The 15438-nt window shown below is 51.9% G+C and overlaps 1 protein-coding gene across 1 annotated transcript in view; it reads left to right on the plus strand.

The window, feature by feature from the left end:
* LOC140387193 (sodium/potassium-transporting ATPase subunit gamma-like) overlaps positions 1–15438 on the plus strand; it is a 140290-nt gene that overhangs the window by 113641 nt on the left and 11211 nt on the right. The gene's annotated exons all lie outside the window — the stretch shown is intronic.

Consider the following 15438-nt stretch of genomic DNA (forward strand, 5'->3'; position numbering starts at 1 on the left):
ATAAACCCTTTACCCCAGGCGAGAGACAGCAGATAATGGCTTCCCTGGGCACATTACAACCTAGAAGCGCAAACACCAAATTCTGGGAAGAATTAGACACAATCTGGGTAGGACACCAGTTACACCTAAGAGATGTACACCAGCTGGTCAGGGCAGCCTGTCCAGCAGATAAGTGGAGGCAGGTCGCTGGCGGACCCGCCACTCCTGCAGCCCAGGATTATAACGGGGGACGGTGGGCACATGCCGTCGCTTTAACAGCAAAGATAGATGCACAGCAGGACCCCTTCGCCCAATTTAAAACGGAAATCCAGAGAGTGTTAGGGAACGCTCCCACTAACTGGAGCAAGATCACTACCACAAGACAGCAGAAAGGGGAAGGAGCTTCTGAACACGGGCAACGATTGTTCCACGTGTACCAAGAGTGCTCAGGGCAAGGGAACCCATGCCGTGGGGATCGGGCGTTCATCCAAGCTTTTAAAGATGGACTCTCTAGTGCCCACCAGGCTATCCTAAAAATGGGAGTGATTATGTCCCAGGATTACGACGAGTTGGTAGAGTGGGCTAGCTAGAGGAGACATCCCAGGTCAGAGCAAGACCAGAAAGAGTAGCAACCCCCAGTAACGGGAACTGGGCCAAGCCGAAACTGACCTGCCACAATTGTGGCCGGCAAGGGCACTATGCGAGGGATTGCGGGGCCCCACAGAAAGGAGACAGACCAGGAGACAGTGGGAAGCATTGCAGCCACTGTAATAAGTATGGACACTCAGAGGCAGTGTGTTGGGAGAAGCATGGGAGACCCCCGACCCGATCCAGGACCACCACAGAACGGGAGGGATCACGGAACCTCCGAGGTCAGCAGGGCTGACTGTCTGCAGCCCCCACTCACAAGGGTAAAAAGGAGGGAAGAATTTATGTGTCTGCACTAGTAGGGGGCAGACAATGTGAGATGCTAGTGGACACAGGAGCGTCCATATCTGTTACCAACCTACCCTTACCCCATACAAACAAAATGGTTCACCTAACCGGGATAGGAGGGAACAAAACACCCGCCTACCTGAGCGAAACCACATTAGTAGAAATAAATAATTTGTATATACCCATGAGATTCTATGTATGCCAAAATAACGAGGGTACAATAATGAGAAATGATTTAATGAAGGAATATAAAGTTTTAATAGATTGTGGAAAGGGAGAATTGATTTGGCCAAAACAGGACGGTCGGAAAACTAAAATAGGGAAACTTACAAATCACTTGGAAACCATAAGGTCAGGAAGGATTGACGGAGGTCAATTCGCGTAAGTAGCTGAACTAGTGGCGCTCACACAGGCACTAGAGTTATCTGAGGGAAAAACCGTGAACACAGACACGGATAGCCGATATGCATTTGGAATTATACATGATTACATGACAACATGGGGAAGGAGAGGGTTCATAACCACTGGCGGAACCCCTATCAAACATCAGCAAAGAATTAAGGTGCTATTAAAAGCCAGTGAGAAACCCCGAGAAGCCGCAGTAATCAAAATTAAAGCGCACCAGAAGGAGCCAGGAAGAGACAACCTGGATTGGTTGAATTTCAAAGGAAACCAAGCAGCTGATGCAGCAGCACAGCTGGCTCTAGAACAAAAACAATTAGCGAGCTACCAATAGCAGCTACAGAACCAGTAGAAGAAGATATAGATATTAGGAAGTTACAGGAGAACACCCCAAGTGAGGAGAGAGAGAGAGATGGGAAACGCAGGGTGCAGCCAAAGGGGCTGATAATGTTTGGAGATGAGAGGATAAGGTGATAGCACCGCAATGCATACAGAACACCCTATTGGAATTACACCGTGGGCTCTCGCATATGGGTAGAGAGACCATGATAACCAGCTTAGGAAGAGAATGGTGGTGGAAAGGGATGGGAAGAGACGTAGCCCGGCACTGCCACCAATGCGTGATATGTGCACAACACAACCCTGGTAAACCCATAAAAATTTAAATGGGACACCAACCCAGACCCAAGGGACCCTGGGAACACCTGCAAATGGATTTCACAGGGCCACTACCACAATCCCATGGAAAAACCTATTGTCTGGTCATCATAGACCAATTCACCCAGTGGGGAGAAGCATTCCCTACCAGAAATTGTACTGCTACCACAGTAGCCAGAATATTGGCAGAGTAAGTAATCCCTAGATGGGGAGTGCCCCTACAAATTGATTCAGACCAGGGGACACACTTCACTGGGAAAGTGATGAAAACAGTATGTAAGCTGATGGGGATAAAACAAAAATTCCATATCCCCTATCATCCACAGAGTTCTGGGATGGTGGAACGTATGAATAGAACACTTAAGAATATATTAGTTAAAGCCATGCAAACATCGGAAAAAATGTGGACAGAGGTATTGCCCACTATACTGATGAGGCTAAGAGCTACTACAAACCGGACAACCGGATTAACCCCTTATGAGCTAATGACAGGACGGGCGATGCAATTACCAGAAAGCATCATAACAGGTGGGACCGATGTAGGTCCGCTAAAAGACAGAATCAGGAGATATGTTTCAGAACTGAGCACCCAGCTAAAAGGGATGTGCAAATTCGTAAAAGACAATCAGGAACAAAAAGACACACAAAGGGAGCTTCAAATATTCCCTGATGTCCCAGCAACGGGAAGTCGCGTCCTAATAAAAACACTACCTGTTAAGCCAGGATTTGCCCCAAAATGGAATGGGCCATATGAAGTCATAATTAGTGGAGACACCTGTGCCTGTATTGACATAAGAGGGAAGGGAACATGGAAACACTGGAGCCAGCTAAAATTGTATAAACCTGAACATGAATGAACTAATCCGATTGCTTTCCCCCCAAACACAGGAGGAGACCGCGAGCGCAGGATCAGTATACTCGGAAAGTGTAGAACAGTTCTGCAACCAAGCATACAGACAGATTATAAACTATAGTGTTAGAATTGATACTTGCTCATTGTAAAAATGTGTGTTACCACGGGTGTGATTATGATACTTTGCGTTGTCGCGACTGTAAATTTGACTGGGCTAGAGGATAATCTATTTTACAAAGCCCACATAAACTTCCACGGGAGAACTGTATGCTACCCATTATCACAGTCGGTAGAAGCCCTATTTGTAGCCACCCCTGGGTGGATCCCGAACAATTTATATATAGTTGATTCATCAGGTGCACCCTGTAAGGGAGAAATCGGAAAGTATAAAAAGGGGATACAGGTGAGATGTGTGAAACTTGTAAATCCCACCGACTCTGGGGGTGGGGAGCTCCAAAAGGAGGGAGGGAAAGCTGGTCAAGATACAGCAAGCTATCCGCTTTGGATTGGATTGAATTTGTTTATTGTCACGTGTACCGAGGTACAGTGAAAAGTATTTTTCCGCAAGCAGCTCAACAGATCATTAAGTACATGAGAAGAAAAGGGAATGAAAGAAAATACATAATAGGGCAACACAACATATACAATGTAACTACATAAGCACTGGCATCGGATGAAGCATACAGGGTGTAGTGTTAATGAGGTCAGTCCATAAGAGGGTCATTTAGGAGTCTGGTGACAGTGGGGAAGAAGCTGTTTTTGAGTCTGTTCGTGCGTGTTCTCAGACTTCTGTATCTCCTGCCCGATGGAAGAAGTTGGAAGAGTGAGTAAGCAGGGTGGGAGGGATCTTTGATTATGCTGCCCGCTTTCTCCAGGCAGCGGGAGATGTAGATGGAGTCAATGGAAAGGAGGCAGGTTCGTGTGATGGACTGGGCGGTGTTCACGACTCTCTGAAGTTTCTTGCGGTCCTGGGCCGAGCAGTTGCCATACCAGGCTGTGATGCAGCCCGATAGGATGCTTTCTATGGTGCATCTGTAAAAGTTGGTAAGAGTCAATGTGGACATGCCGAATTTCCTTAGTTTCCTGAGGACGTATAGGCGCTGTTGTGCTTTCTTGGTGGTAGCGGCGACGTGGGTGGACCAGGACAGATTTTTGGAGCTGTGCACCCCTAGGAATTTGAAACTGCTAACCATCTCGAAAACAAGGACTCCTACATTAGACTCCTATTTATTGATTACAGCTCCGCCTTCAACACCATAATCCCAGCCAAGCTCATATCAAAGCTCCAAAACCTAGGACTTGGCTCCCCACTCTGCAACTGGATCCTCGATTTTCTGACCAACAGACCACAATCAGTAAGAATGAACAACAACACCTCCTCCACAATAGTCCTCAACACCGGCGCCCCGCAAGGCTGCGTACTTAGCCCCTTACTCTACTCCCTGTACACACACGACTGCGTGGCAAAACTTGGTTCCAACTCCATCTAATGTTTGGGTGGGGTTACTGGGTTATGGGGATAGGGTGGCGGTGTTGACCTTGGGTAGGGTGCTCTTTCCAAGAGCCGGTGCAGACTCGATGGGCCGAATGGCCTCCTTCTGCACTGTAAATTCTATGAAATTCTGCAAGTTTGCTGACGATACAACGCCACTACCTGTTAACGTCACAGGGCAGGGATGGGGATGTGCCTATGCCCTGGTCCCCACAAATAATCCCTGCATACAGACGCAGTGCATCCGCCAGCATTGTCGGGTTAATAAAGGACAGTTTACTTGCACCTGCAATAAACTAAAATGCATGAACATAACCGCAGGAAGACAGCTCACGTGTGGGCAGTGCAATGGGACTCACGTAAGCTCAGCCACATGGACATACCCGTTTGATACTTACCAGGCGGTGGAATCAAACGGGGAGTCAGGGGAACCGAGAAATTGGGAATACAGGCAGACTCATAATCAGGACACTACATGCTACCGGGCAAAGGAGAGCTACGTCTTCCTCTTCAATGGAACATACGCGACAGAAACACTAGCTCTCCCAGGCCTTTTTGCAGTGGGAACCATAGGACCACTCACAGTACCATGCCCTCAGAAGGGACATATTCGGAGAAGAATAGTGACCCGGGCTATCAGCAAGGAATACTGCGCTGATTGGGAAACCCCGGGCACATTAGGATCATCCCTGGGGTACGGGTTCCTCGGGACTCTATCTCTGGGGGGAGCAGCAGGAGTGATTAGTGCTAAGAACAGAAATGTAATTGTTTGTGGATTAACAATCTTGGGAAACCGTACCTCAAAAGCGCTAGAGGCTGTCAACCAAGAAATGGCTGAACTCCGATTATATGCACAACAGACACGGTATGCAGTAGACTACCAGTTAGCCCAACAAGGGGGAGTGTGTACAATCATAGGAGATAAATGTATAACCCATGTCATAGACAAATCCTATAATATTACAGAGGCCATTCACAATATCGGGGAACAACTGGATAACTTCAGACAGGGACCCACAAAAGGAAGTAGCTGGCTAGAGTGGCTAGTGGGAAATACCTGGGGACCCTATTTAATACACGGACTGGTCATGTTCATATCGGTCACACTGGTGTGCTGCCTTAGCTTTCTAGTACCGGAACAAAGGTTGTGTCAGGAGCCAGTGTCACCCTTAATGAAACCACAATATTCCCCGAAGACTCCAGGAGATGCGGAGAAAGGGGGTAAGTTGCGGACCTGTACCTATGAGAGGTACCGTGGTGTTGGTCTACGGGGCTGTTGGGGCGACAACAGCCCGGACCAAAAGGAGGGATTGAAGTGGGAAATGGTTCAGAAGGGCACTTGGCACAGAAGATGGCTGCCTGACACACAAGATGGAGACACAGAGAATAAAGCAGACATAACTGATGCCTGGAGCCCAGCGGGGTGCCAGTTGGACAGATAGGAACAGATCCAGGACAAAGGGAGCCAGACAGGAAGATTAAAAAATACATAAATGCGGGACACCACTTGAATAAAGCTGACTTCAGCCAAGGTGTACACAATGATATGCTAATACGAATGTCTTGGGCCATTTCCTAAAACAAAGGGACAATCGATACTGCTTTCCTGCTGCTACCTGTAACCTGTTAAACCTCTTTGACTGTGGCCATGTGTAAATGGCAAAATGCTTACAAATAGCGATGTACAATCGATAAAATGTTTAAAGATAACAAGGTGATAATTGTTTTGTATCTGGGCTCATTGGATCATCGAGGCCAATAATAGCCCCTAGAGAGCCCAGGTGGTGGGTGTCAGGACTGGGGAGAAGAACCGGATGGTTGTAGACTACAGCCAAACCATAAACTGGTACACGCATCTCGATGCGTACCCTCTTCCCCGGATAGCGGACGTGGTGAATCAGATTGCACACTACCGGGTGTTCTCCACGGTAGATCTGAAGTCCACATACCACCAGCTCCCAATCCGCCCAGAAGATCGCAACTACACGGCCTTTGAGGCAGATGGCCGCCTCTTCCACTTCCTCCGGGTCCCCTTCGGCGTCACCAACGGGGTCTCGGTCTTCCAAAGAACGATGGACCGAATGGTGGACCAGTACGGGCAGTGGGCCACATTTCCGTACTTGGACAACATCACCATCTGCGGCCACCATCAGCAGGACCACGATGCCAGCTTCAGAAGTTTCTCCAAACCGCCCAAGCCCTCAACCTTACTTATAGCAAGAAGAAATGCGTTTTCCGCACACCCCACTGGCCATCCTCGGCTATGTCGTGTAAAACGGAGTCTTAGGGCCCGACCTGACCACATGCACCCCGTCCTGCAACTCCCCCTCCCCCATTGCCCCAAGGCCCTGAAAAGATGACGCGGGTTCTTTTCGTATTATGCCCAGTGAGTCCCCAACTATGCGGATAAAGCCTGCCCACTGATCAAAGCTACCATCTTCCCACTGACGGCTGAGGCCCGCTAGGCCTTCAGCTGCATCAAGGCAGATATTGCCAAAGCCGCGAGGCACGCGGTGGACGGGTCCGTCCCCTTCCAGGTGGAGAGAGACGTGTCAGAGGTCGCCCTCGCCGCCACCCTTAACCAGGCAGGCAGGCCCGTAGCCTTTTTCTCCCGTACCCTCAACGCCTCAGAGATTCGACACTCCTCAGTCGAAAAAGAAGCTCAAGACATTGTGGAAGCTGTGCGGCAGTGGAGGCACTATCTAGCTGGAAGGAGGTTCACCCTCGTCACCGACCAACGGTCGGTAGCCTTCATGTTCGACAATACACAGTGGGGCAAGATCAAGAATGATAAAATCTTGAGGCGGAGGATCGAACTCTCCACCTATAATTACGATATTGTATTTCGTCCTGGGAAGCTCAATGAGATGAGATGCCCTGTCCCGCGGCACACGCGCCAGCGCGCAAGATGACTGACTCCGGGCCATCCACAACGACCTGTCACCCGGGGGTCACCCGGCTTCTCCACTACATCAAGGCCCGCAACCTGGCCTACTCCACCGAGGAGGTCAGGACCATGACCAGGGACTGCCAAATCTGCGCGGAGTGTAAGCCGCACTTCTATCGACCAGATAAGGCCCACCTGGTGAAGGCATCCCGGCCCTTCGAGCGCCCCAGCATCTACTTCAAAGGGGCCCTCTCCTCTACCGACCGCAACGCGTATTTTCTCAACGTCGTTGACGAGTTCTCCCGCTTTCCCTTCGCAATCCCCTGCCCCGACATAACCACGGCCACTGTCATTAAGGCCCTGCATAGTATCTTCACCTTGTTCGGTTTCCCCACTTACGTCCACAGTGACCGGGGCTCCTCATTTATGAGCGATGATCTGCGTCAGTACCTGCTCGGTAAGGGCATCACCTCGAGCAGGACTACCAGTTACAACCCCCGGGGAAACGGACAGGTGGAGAGGGAGAATGCAATGGTATGGAAGGCCGTCCTCCTGGCCCTGCGGTCTAGGAGTCTCCCAGTTTCCCGTTGGCAGGAGGTGCTCCCCGACGCGCTCCACTCCATTAGGTCCCTCCTTTGCACAGCCACGAACGAGACCCCTCATGACCGCCGATTTGTTTTCCCCCAGAAATCCACTTCCGGGGTCTCGCTTCCGTCCTGGCTGACGACACCGGGGCCTGTACTCCTCCGGAAACACGTGAGGAGCCATAAGTCCGACCCCCTGATCGAGAGGGTCCAGATCCTTCACGCCAACCCCCAGTATGCCTACGGGGCACCACGACGGCCGGCAAGATACAGTCTCCCTCTGGGACCTGGCACCCGCCGGTTCCCCAGCGACCATCACCTACCCCCCCCCCCCCCCCACCCCCACCCCCACCCTACACCGAACATCGCCCCCGCCCCTGCATGGCCTACACCCCCCCTCCTACACCCCCTCCCCCCATCGCCGACCTACAGGGCTGAATCTCCAGAAGACATGCTCCCGGAGTCAACACCCGTGCCCGCAGTGACGAGTTCAACACCCGTGCCCGCAGCGACGAGTTCAACACCCGTGCCCGCAGCGACGGGTTCAACACCCGTGCCCGCAGCGACGAGTTCAACACCCGTGCCCGCAGCGACGGGTTCAACACCCGTGCCCGCAGCGACGGGTTCAACACCCGTGCCCGCAGCGACGAGTTCAACACCCGTGCCCGCAGCGACGAGTTCAACACCCGTGCCCGCAGCGACGAGTTCAACACCCGTGCCCGCAGCGACGAGTTCAACACCCGTGCCCGCAGCGACGAGTTCAACACCCGTGCCCGCAGCGACGGGTTCAACACTCGTGCCCGCAGCGACGAGTTCAACACCCGTGCCTGCAGCGACGGGTTCAACACCCGTGCCCGCAGCGACGAGTTCAACACCCGTGCCCGCAGCGACGAGTTCAACACCCGTGCCCGCAGCGACGGGTTCAACACCCGTGCCCGCAGCGACGAGTTCAACACCTGTGCCCGCAGCGACACCAGAGCTCAGGCAATCGCAGCGAACGATCAAGGCGCCGGACAGACTCAACCTGTGAGCCACTTCACCCCCGCTGGATTTCAATTTTTTTAACAGGGGGTGAATGTGAAGAACGTATTACGGCAACCATTCACCACTGAATTGCATTGCATTGCATTGTATCAAGTTGGTGCCCTTGTGGGCTCCGCCCTAGGCTCTGTCCCTTCGGGGGAGGTATATAGATCTGCTGACTGAAAGGGCTCCAGAAAGCAAAAACTCAATTTTTGGACAAAACCCCTTGCGCTAAGGAAATGCTGCACTGTCAGAGGGTCAGTACTGAGGGAGAACTGCACTGTCAGAGGGTCAGTATCGAGGGAGTGCTGCATTGTCAGAGGGTCAGTACTCAGGGAGTGCTGCACTGTCAGAGGGTCAGTACTGACGGAGAGCTGCACTGTCAGAGGGTCAGTATCGAGGGAGTGCTGCATTGTCAGAGGGTCAGTACTCAGGGAGTGCTGGACTGTCAGAGGGTCAGTACTGAGGGTGTGCTGCACTGTCAGAGGGTCAGCACTGAGGGAGTGCTGCACTGTCAGAGGGTCAGCGCTGAGGGAGTGCTGCACGGTCAGAGTGTCAGCACTGAGGGAGTGCTGCACTGTTGGAGCATCTATACTGAGGGAGTGCTGCACTGTCAGAGGGTCAGTACTGAGGGAGCGCCGCACTGTTAGAGGGTCAGTACTGAGGAAGTGCTGCACTGTCAGCGGGTCAGTACTGAGGGAGTGCTGCACTGTCAGAGGATCAGTACTGTGGGAGTGCTGCACTGTCAGAGGGTCAGTACTGAGGGAGCGCCGCACTGTCGGAGTGTCAGAACTGAGGGAGTGCTGCACTGTCAGAGGGTCAGTACTGAGGGAGTGCTGCACTGTCAGAGGGTCACTATGAGGGAATGCTGCACTGTTAGAGGGTCGGTACTGAGGGAGTGCTGCACTGTCGGAGGGTCAGTGCTGAGGGAGTGCTGCATTGTTGAAGGGTCAGTACTGGGTGAACATTGCGCTGTTGGAGGGTTAATACTGAGGGAGTGATGCATTGTTGGGTGTTCAGTCATCCATTTGCGAGCTCGCACCGAGCCCCTTGCTGGTAAATTTGGAGGATCACAAAGTCACCTCTTTTATTACGCTCCTGTATTATCTTTTATTACACTTCTCTGTGTGTTTTGATATACTACGGAGTGTAATATATGTTACTCAAATCTTGGTTACTGATGAGGTCTTCTGAATCTCGATGAAGAAGACTCGAACTCGTCCAGTGGTAACAAAAGGTTTATTGAGTAACTATAACAATAATTGCGTGAGTTCTTTACTTTAACATTGATACTAGTGATAAGGTTAACAAGATCTAACTACGGTAACTATTCTTGACTACAATAACCATCTGAGCGAATCTGATCCTCCTGTCCTGGTCACAGTACATCCAAAAGAGAGAGAGAGAGAGACCCAATGTGGTTTCTTTTATACCCCTGTTGGTCCGGTCCTCTGGTGATCATCTGGTGCTTCTGATTACACATTAACCCCTTATGTCCACGCACATACAGAGATCACTACAGCACCATTTTTCAGAAGACCAGCAGTGGCTCGCGCCTGGGCCCAAAGGTTGCTCTATGTCTTTTCTGTCATGATATTCAAACACACACATCATGATGGACACACCAACAGGCAAATCAGAGCACACAACACCACAACCAATCACAGACAAGAACACCAACCACATAAAAAGCACGAGCACGACACCTGGTGGTCAGTAGGTCTGGGGACAAAGAAACAAGAAAGAGCTGTTAAAACATCACAAGCAGGGAACCCCCACGTGCAGGGTGCAAAGACAAAACTGTACATAGTAAGTTTAAATAAAATAGCGTTGTACCATATACAACCGTGTTGGCTCATCTGTGTGTCAGAACACCCAACACCACATGGTACAGGAGTGGATCGATACCTGCCTACTAACCTGCCATTCTGGACATGGACCACACCGACGGACCGCAGCCGATGCAAGTCGCGGGGAACCTAGGCACCAATTGGAAGCTCTACAGGCAGCGATTTGACCTGTACATCCGTGCCACCGAAAAACAGAGTGCCTCGGATGACACGAAGATTGCAATGCTCCTCTTCTACGCAGGTCAGCACGCCACCAACGTCTTCAACTCACTGGTGTTCGAAGAGGGCGAAAACCAATCCAAATATGACACGGTCATCCTCAAGCTGGACCAGCACTTTCAAGTTGAAGTAAATGAAAGTTTTGAAAGATACCTCTTTCAGCAACGCCTGCAAGGTAAGGAGGAGCTTTTTCAACCCTTCTTGACGCACCTCCGGATTCTAGCGCAGTCCTGTGGTTACGGCACCATCACAGAGTCCATGATCAGGGACCAGATTGTTTTTGGCGTTGCCTCTAGTGGCCTACGCCAGCAGCTTCTTAAAATAAAAAGCCTCACCTTAGCGTCTGCTGTGGAAGCCTGTGTCCTCCACGAAAATGCTACCTGCCGTTTTGCCCAATTTCAGTCTTCCGAGTTGGCACGGAGGGGGTCCCCAGCCGTCGAATCGGCAAGCCAGGCCGCCCACGACGTCGAACGCATCCAGGCCGTCGATCACTTCCCGACCCACGGCCCGGACAACAGCGGCCGCTTCCCGCGCTTTTCGCGGTCTCCCGCGCAGGTGCGCGCCAAAAATAACGGCCACAACGAGAGACGCACTGCGCAGGCGCGCCCACCGCAAGATCGCACTGCGCATGCGCAGTGGCGCAACGAACGCCATGACGTCATGACGTGCGGCAATTGTGGAGCTCTACATTTAAAAGGGCAATGTCCTGCAAAAAACCGACAGTGCCTCAGATGTGGCAAGATGGGCCACTACGCAGCCCACTGTCGTTCGGCTCAACCCATGGATCCGGCGCATCCTCGACAATCTCGCAGACAAGTCAGGACCGTCCAGCCCGCGCATCAAGACTTCCAGCTAAGTGATGCAGATGACCAGGATGCCTTCCGCGTTTCCGTCATCGATGTCAACAAGGTCAATGCCATCAATCCAGCCGATGAGTGGTGTGCAACCCTGACGGTCAACCGATCGCGCGTCGCCTTCCGTCTGGACACCGGCGCATCCGCCAACCTGATTGCATATTCTGCAGTCCAGGCCATGAAGGTCAAACCACCCATCACGCCATCCCGGCTCAAGTTGGTTGACTATAACGGGAACGTCATCCCGTCCATAGGATCTTGCCAGCTACAGGTGACCCACAAGATGTACACGGCCACACTCCCCTTCGAAGTTGTCGGCTCATCAAAGGACTCGTTACTGGGCGCACAGGCGTGTAAGGTCCTTCACCTGGTACAGCGCATTATGTCTCTCTCTCCAGATGAGATATCCGACTTCCCGGATGCTGAGTTCCACGCAAATCTCCATTCCCTCCTTGCTCACAACCAGGAGGTTTTTGAAGGCATGGGGACATTGCCATACACGTACAAGATTCGACTCAGACCGGACGCCATCCCTGTCGTTCACGCACCTCGCAGGGTTCCTGCGCCACTCAAAGACCGCCTCAAGGCACAACTGCAGATTCTTCAGGACCAAGGGGTCCTATCCAGGGTCACGGAGCCCACGCCATGGGTCAGCTCCATGGTCTGTGTAAAGAAGCCCTCTGGCGAGCTCCGTATATGTATAGATCCTAAAGATCTGAATAACAACATCATGCGGGAACACTATCCCATCCCGAAACGAAAGGACCTCACCAGCGAGATGGCGCGAGCCAAAATATTCACCAAATTGGATGCGTCCAAAGGATTCTGGCAGATCCAACTGGACCCGGCCAGCCGAAGACTATGCACATTCAACACCCCTTTTGGCAGATTCTGCTACAACCGGATGCCATTCGGCATCATTTCAGCATCTGAAGTTTTCCACCGCATTATGGAGCAGATGATGGAAGGCATCGAAGGGGTACGTGTATATGTGGACGATATCATCATTTGGTCCACCAATCCGCAGGAACACATGCATCGTCTACGACGTGTCTTCACCCGCATACGACAAAATGGCCTGCGTCTCAACCGTGCGAAGTGTGCCTTCGGCCAGACGGAGCTGAAATTCCTCGGGGACCACATCTCAAGGTCAGGGGTCCGTCCCGATGCAGACAAGGTTAGCGCCATCACAGCCATGCCACGGCCGGCTGACAAGAAGGCTGTCTTAAGATTCCTGGGCATGGTCAACTTCCTTGGGAAGTTCATTCCCAACCTGGCTTCTCATACAACAAATATGCGCCATCTCGTAAAAAAATCGACAGAATTCAACTGGCACCAATCGCATCAGCGGGAATGGGAGGAGCTCAAGCACAAACTGGTCACGGCACCAGTGCTGGCCTTCTTTGACACGACTCGCCCTACAAAGATCTCAACAGACGCCAGCCAATCTGGTATTGGAGCGGTACTCCTGCAAAAAGACAGCACGTCGTCATGGGCCCCGGTTGCATATGCCTCACGAGCCATGACCCCTACCGAACAGCGCTACGCGCAAATCGAAAAAGAATGCCTGGGCTTGTTAACTGGACTGGACAAGTTCCACGACTATGTGTATGGCCTGCCACGATTTACGGTCGAAACTGACCACCGCCCCCTGGTCAACATCATTAACAAAGACCTGAACGACATGACTCCTCGCCTCCAGCGCATCTTACTTAAACTCAGGAGGTACGATTTCGAACTAATCTACACTCCGGGGAAGGAGCTCATCGTGGCGGACACTCTTTCCCGAGCAGTGAGCACACCACCAGATGCGGAGGGGTTCGTGCGTCAAATTGAGGCACACGTAACTCTGACAGCAGCAAATCTGCCAGCTGATGATCCTAGTCTGGCCCACATACGCGCAGAGACGGCGACTGACCCCCTTCTGCAGCGAGTGATGCGCCACATGACGGAAGGGTGGCTCAAAGGGCAGTGCCCCCAGTTTTATAATGTGCGAGATGATCTTACCAACATAGACGGGGTCCTTATGAAATCACACAGGATCGTTATTCCGCACAGCGTGCGCCAGATGATTCTTCATCAACTACACGAAGGCCACTTGGGCGTCGAAAAATGCAGACGAAGGGCCCGGGAGGCGGTATATTGGCCGGGTATTAATGAAGACATAGCCAACATGGTGCTCAACTGCACAACCTGTCAGAGGTTTCAGCCGGCGCAACCTCCGGAAACACTTCTACCACACGAGTTGGTGACGTCCCCCTGGGCGAAGGTGGGTGTTGACCTATTTCACGCGCTCGGCAGAGATTACATCGTTATTATAGACTACTTCTCAAACTACCCGGAAGTCATGCCTCTCCATGATCTGACGTCGTCCGCAGTCATTGGGGCCTGCAAGGAAACATTTGCTCGCTATGGCATTCCAAGGACTGTCATGTCAGACAATGGACCCTGTTTCGCCAGCCGTGAATGGTCGTCCTTTGCCGCAGCATATGGTTTCACTCATGTGACATCCAGCCCTCTGCATCCACAATCGAACGGGAAGGCTGAAAAGGGTGTCCACATCGCCAAGCGGCTCCTGTGCAAGGCGGCTGCTGCCGGATCGGACTTTAACCTTGCCTTGCTGGCCTATCGATCGGCCCCGCTATCCACGGGTCTCTCGCCAGCGCAGCTACTAATGGGTCGCTCCCTCAGGACGACGGTACCTTCCATCCCGGCACCAACAACAGACCATGAGGCGGTTCTTCGGAACATGCAACTGCAGCGTGATCGCCAGAAAAGTCGGTACGACACACGAGCGACGGACCTGCCCCCCCTGTCCTCCGGAGACAAAGTACGCGTCCATCAACCGTATGGTGGCTGGTCAGCACCGGCCGAAGTCCTCCGACAAGTGGCTCCCCGCTCGTTCCTGGTTCGCATGCCGGATGGTTCCGTGCGTCGCCGCAATCGGCGCGCCCTTCGCCGACTTCCACGCTCACAGCCACACAATACGCACACGCCAGATCCTCAACAGGCTTCCGAGGATGACTTTGTGGAGCTGCCGCACATCACGCCCTTTCCATCGCCACCCATGGCCATGCCTGCACAGCAGCCGGTGGTTCTTGATCCACCCTTGAGGCGATCAACCCGAACTCGTCGCAAGCCCATTAGACTGGACTTATAATACCGTTCATATGTTTAACAAGTTGCACAATTTTACATGATAACCTGTTGTTGTTTATCGTTCCAGATGTCGTCTGACTGGACAACTGTTCAAGTTTTTTTTTTCCTTCTTCTCTCGCTCGCATTTATGTTATGTTATGGTACAACTTGGTTCATGTGACGCACCCGACATCGCCCCATGTACATAGTTCCGTCATATGCACATGCTGCACACGACACACACACACTCTTAGATGCACTCACGACACGATCATATTTATTACCACGTAGGCACATATCTTTGTAAAAAGGGGGGATGTCATGATATTCAAACACACACATCATGATGGACACACCAACAGGCAAATCAGAGCACACAACACCACAACCAATCACAGACAAGAACACCAACCACATAAAAAGCACGAGCACGACACCTGGTGGTCAGTAGGTCTGGGGACAAAGAAACAAGAAAGAGCTGTTAAAACATCACAAGCAGGGAACCCCCACGTGCAGGGTGCAAAGACAAAACTGTACATAGTAAGTTTAAATAAAATAGCGTTG

This window comes from Scyliorhinus torazame, chromosome 12 (genome assembly GCF_047496885.1).
Source record: "Scyliorhinus torazame isolate Kashiwa2021f chromosome 12, sScyTor2.1, whole genome shotgun sequence".
Classification (NCBI taxonomy): domain Eukaryota; kingdom Metazoa; phylum Chordata; class Chondrichthyes; order Carcharhiniformes; family Scyliorhinidae; genus Scyliorhinus; species Scyliorhinus torazame.